We start from the raw sequence: 5046 nt of genomic DNA, 5'->3' as shown, positions 1-5046 counted from the left end.
TCTCTGTGTAAACATGCGCTCAGGCAGTAATTCCAAATTCAGCACCGCTGTTGTTTTAAGAGGGCTGATGTGCTTCCTAAATTCGAAGCAGTCTTATGCAAAGCTAAAATAAACAAAACGATTCCATTCAAGGAGTATATTTTGGCATTCCTCTTTGAATGCAACAGAGAATATTAGCGAATTGCTTTATAAATTTATATTACCACCATATAAGTGTGGAAATCGAAAGTTGTTGAACGTATTTGGAACGAGATGTTAAAATATAAATAAATAACGATTCCATCTGCGCTGCACAAAGGTCACCGAGTTAAACATTGTTTTTGTGGTGAAATTCCTGTTGAAGAATTGATGGAGTTGACCTCTCGTCAACTAATGAAACCAGTTATTTGGTGTTCACTATCATCCCGAGCACATTTATGAGACAGAAACAAGCGTTTGTTCAGGCGATACTCTACTCTTCAAAAACCTTGGTGTATTTAGATTTCTTTGGTATTTTAAACATTAGAGTGTATCTAAAATAACTTATATCAGACCTCCAAATCGGTCAAAAGCGACATATGTAGTTATTTTTTCTTCTCTTGAGATGTTGGATCACTGCTAAAAGCAATCCATTGTACTCGTAAAGTATTAAAGGCAAGAGCAAATGGTGTGGGTTGTGCACTCTTATGAAGGCAGGAGTGGTTTTCACACGAGGCTGTTCAGTCTGTATCCTTGCTGCTGGCAACCCTGGCGTGGCAGGGCGTGACCCGGCCTCCTGAACGAAGCAGGGGGTGGGCAGACGAACTCCCCGATTCAGTCCCCAGACGGCGCGCCGATATGACCGCTACTTCACATCGATACTTTTATTTATATTGATAAATGCATGTGCGAGCTTACATCATCTTCAAGAGTTGCACCATCACTGTTAATTTTTTATTTTACGATAGGTAAACAGAATGTAGAGATATATTTTGCAAGTTTTTTGGAAGGTCCTATGTTCACTTTGCTCAATGTGCTTTTTATTGGGAAAATGTCATTTGATTCTTCTTCGTCGTAGAACCGTTTTTGGAAGATATTTCTAAACAACATGCCTAAAATAACTGAGAGTCAGTGCCTCAGGTAAGGCCAATATTCCCTTGCTTGCAGTTTATCTTATGAGGTAAAAAAAGTATGAGTGAAATGTCTAAAAGTGTAACAATAGTTTGTGGACTGTAGTCCACTCTACCCGTGGCCAGCAGGGGGGGGTGGGGGTTGTCGTCGGGGTGGTGTTCGAAAGTTCCGCCTGTGCCGACACTACGAGTGATGTTCAGAAAGGACAGCTTATACTGTTTAAACTACTGCACATCGCTGACAACTAACTGCGAATATAAATGTGTATCTCTTTTGTGGAACAAATGCAACCGTATTCTGCACGAACACGCGTGGATAGCCACAGAGTGGGAAACACTCTCTTCAAAAGCTGGTCGTAAAGTTTGAATGCCCGATAAAATATCGTATTTTAAGAACCTTGTCATTCATTTCGTTTTCGAAGTGAAGATTTCTAAATTGGAAATATGTACGATGGTTTCTATGTATGCTGCGCTCTTCCGCGTGTATTGTCCCATCACACTTGTGCACAGAGCTGTGTAATGCAGTGTCGACCTCAAAGGTCCGGCACAGAATCTTGTTTCCTCGGTCACGCATGCTCGCTGATGGCGGAGTGGGGTGGGCAGAGCGATATCTCTGGTTTCTTGCGGGACTATCGATTGTGTCCGCCGCGCCAGCTGCCAGACGTCCTTCAAAACTAATAACGGACCAAGTTCGAGGAAGAAGAGAAGGAGAAAAAGAAGAAGTCGGAGAAAGGAGCATGTTTGTTCTTCCGGGTGGATATTGTTGGCCGACGATATGACAATACGAAGCCAGCTGACGGCCATTACTCCTGTCTCACTTCCCCCTCCTCAGCAGCAGCGAGATGGGCCGAGAAATCCCGGCTTCCAAGTTTCCCATCATGCAGCGCAAGGCCAAGACCAATACCCTGGAATCATGTGGCGTAAAAAGGTCTGCGTAATTGCATGGTAAGTGTGTGAAGACGTCCCTCCCCCCTTTTTTTTCCTGCTAATTGTTGCGCCATATTGGTTAGACGCCCAAATAGTCCATTGAAAAGTTACATTTGGGGTTGCGTTTTTTAGAGGACGCAAATTTATTTTTTTGATGTGTATGGGGGGTCAGTGTAAAGCTAAAACCAAGTTTGTGGGGTCGCCACCCTTGTCCCACGGCCGTCATCTTGAAAATAGGGGTTGAAATGGTTTTTACGATATATCTCTTAAACTATTTATTTGATAAAAAAAACTTTGTTAACATTTTTTGTTGCAAATTAAATTCTCTACAACTTTGCTCCAGTAACTTTTTGTCGTAGAACTATAAATAAAAAGTTATAAGTGAAAATCTTCAGAAATACGAGAAAAAATTTATATATATTTAATTTTAATTTATATATTTTTATAATTCATATAATTGATGATAGATATTTGATTAAAGTTTATTTATATGAAAACTTGTTCATAATTATATTTAAACTTTATAGCTAAACGCCAGTTTTTTTTTTATTAATTACATGTCATCTACACGTGAACTGTTTCGTCGACAGTTTATAAAGTGAAGTGAAAAGTTTATGTGGTTTTCATTTTTTATTACAACAACAATTTCGGCAATAAAGGTTAATTATTCTTACATTTCAAAAATCTGATTACTAGTATAATTTCAAGTATTTATTCTTTTATTATTAAAATAAAATTATTAATTTTTATCATAAAAGTATGCAATCATTTCATCAATGTTTTGTTATGACGTTGTCACGTTAAACTATCGTCCGTAAACCGACTTTACAGACAACTATTTTTTTTTTTCATGCGTGCAGCCGGCGTTCATTGATTTATTAGATGTCACGTCAAAAACATGTTTCGCTAGACGTCTGGGCCGGGTTTATATACTCACGGTCATTGGTATATGTTAGTCAAAACAACTATTTTCTTTTATTTAAATGTAATATTGTTATTACATTCTAATAGTGAGTCAATTCAATTCGATAGGTTTTAATTGTGGCATTTTGTACACATTACAGTTTTTGATATTGCAACAGGGCACTCCAGCACTCAGTGTTCTTTTACCTAATTTAATTTGACATATATTTACATTTCTGATATGATTATTGTAAAAACATGATTTGTTATTAAAGGAAAATTTAAAAAACTTTTAGCAATGTCTTTTGGAGCCTCTTTTGGCTCAATGTCTTTATTTTTAATGTATACCTAAAACACATTTACACTATATATTATTTACACATTCATAGAAACAGATTGTCTTTCACTGCACATAAAATTAAAAACATGGCACTAAAATTTAATTATTTACATACATGGCACTGGGGTGGGCGTCCATGGCTATTCACTTCGAGGGTTGAGTGTCTCTTTGTCTGGTTTCACCCGCGTTGCCCAGTCAGGGTGGCCTGCCAGGGTAGCCTGGCCCGCCGCGCGAGTCGCGTCTTCCCCGCCGGCCCGCTTCCCCTTCCCCTCCTCAGCTGCCCGCGCGTAGTGGCGCGCGGACGGCGGCAGGGATGTTAGACGTACCAACTTGTTGGTACATATACCATTTTTCAGGGTCTTGTACCATGTACCAAGTAGAAATTGTGCTGGTATGCAGAAATACCAACTTTGAACATCGACCATGCGCGATGCACCATGCATTAACAATTAACATTAGGCGGGGACGAATAATTATAATAGTTGCGTTGTAATAATTCCATCTGTATACTATTAATAAAACGGCATTTTAAGATAAATTTTTAGTGCTAATTTAATTGAAAGTATTCATACTAGGTGCTAACGTTTTTATGGCCATCTTATAATTTCAGAAGCTAGTTCTCTAGAAATTGATCACGGTGCCATGCCGCCATGCTGTTATACGTTTATTTTTTTATTAACAATTTTATAACTTTACTTTAAATGAGATGGCCTCAATATTTATTAATATATGTGTTTATTTTGTTGAAAGATTAAAATTATAATCACATTTATATAACTACAATATATTATGTGATTGATACCTTAAGGAGTTTCTTATGAATATTGGTACCGAAACTATTTCAGTTAAGATAAAACATTTTTGCCGATTGAATAAAAAATATGTTACCAACCTTATCATACTTTATTTGTTGACACGTGTGTATCCTTTTATGTTTCCATAGTATATATCGTATTAAAGCAGTTTATATAAATATCATTTTATATATATGAAACAAAATCTACAGGATCTTTTTCAGTGTAAGATCTTGGAGTGTACCAGTTTTTTTTTTCAGATACCAGCTTTTAGTGACATCTGTACCAGGTTCGTTGAGCCACTGTCTAACATCCCTGGACGGCGGAGAGTCAGTCATCTGCTGGGAGTCGCACGGGGCGGACCTGCTTCGTTCCGCTCCGCGAGAAGTAGCACGGGGTCCGGGTCGCAGCGTGGATGAAACGTTCGTCTACCGACGTGGTCGTCCAGGCTGTGACAGGATTCCTCGCGATAAACCTCGTTAACAATATCGCGTCTTCGTAACTTCGCAATTCACTCCGCTCGAGACGCACGCAGTGCACGTCTGGACCTTCCTACTTTCTTCATCTGTATGTATCGTTATAGAGTCGTCTACACACACGTCACGAGTCGCATACGTGCTACGAAGCACCGCTGAACTTTCGTAACCGGTACGATTTGCTACGGGACCGCATTCACTGTTACGCCGGTTCTCATTTTGTCTCCAAGTGTTTGTTTCCGGGAGTCCGGGTCGCGGCAGAGGAGGACGCTCGTTTCTCGACGTCCCGGCCAGGCTGCGACAGGATTCTTCACGGAATAAAGGAGCTCGTGAAAATGGACAGCATCGTATTATCCTTGTTACCATCTACCATTTCTTCCACCTACTTAAAGTTCCCTCCAGGTCCCGTATTTCCCGGTCCCAGCCACGTTGGCCTGAACTCCACTCCCTCACTGATGAGAGCTACGCGGGCAAATCAGGACAGTTCCAAACAGGGAATTAGGGACCATAGGCCGAGG

Source organism: Bacillus rossius, chromosome 1 (genome assembly GCF_032445375.1).
Source record: "Bacillus rossius redtenbacheri isolate Brsri chromosome 1, Brsri_v3, whole genome shotgun sequence".
In the NCBI taxonomy this organism is placed as follows: domain Eukaryota; kingdom Metazoa; phylum Arthropoda; class Insecta; order Phasmatodea; family Bacillidae; genus Bacillus; species Bacillus rossius.
The sequence above is the reverse complement of the archived record's forward strand: the minus strand, read 5'-3'. Positions refer to the sequence as shown.